Source organism: Penaeus monodon, chromosome 32 (genome assembly GCF_015228065.2).
Source record: "Penaeus monodon isolate SGIC_2016 chromosome 32, NSTDA_Pmon_1, whole genome shotgun sequence".
Lineage (NCBI taxonomy): Eukaryota > Metazoa > Arthropoda > Malacostraca > Decapoda > Penaeidae > Penaeus > Penaeus monodon.
Window position 1 is genome coordinate 22083967 of NC_051417.1, and position 506 is coordinate 22084472.

Here is a 506-nt window from a genome sequence, read left to right on the forward strand (position 1 = left end):
TTGTTTTTATGTAATAGCACATGTCACCATGATCCTCTTATATACATCGAATTACTAACAAAGAATATGTTTTTCAAATAAAACGTAATATAAATTAAATAATTTGGTGGAATTGCTGAGAGCAGATTGTAGCCTGCCTGGCCGAGATCTTGCGGTTCTCATGAACAGTTTCGTGTTTACAACTTTCAGTGGAAATTATCTGAAACTCAATATATTGGTTAAGATATCTCTTATTTTGAAATCATTGATATCGATGTAAAACACAGAATTTATATTTTACTACTTCTAACTGCTATTTGAGTAATAGTCATATAACAAAAATGGTAATGACTATGATAAAGAAAAGAATAATGATTTTGTCATTTCAGAAAATAGTAAGATTCTGACTATCACATGGCAGGAAGTTCCTTCAGGTGCGAGAAAGCTATCAGTGGGAACTTGGGTGATTTACTTACTTCTCTTAAAACTATTGACAGTAAAAGCAAACCTTTGTGATATATTTATTA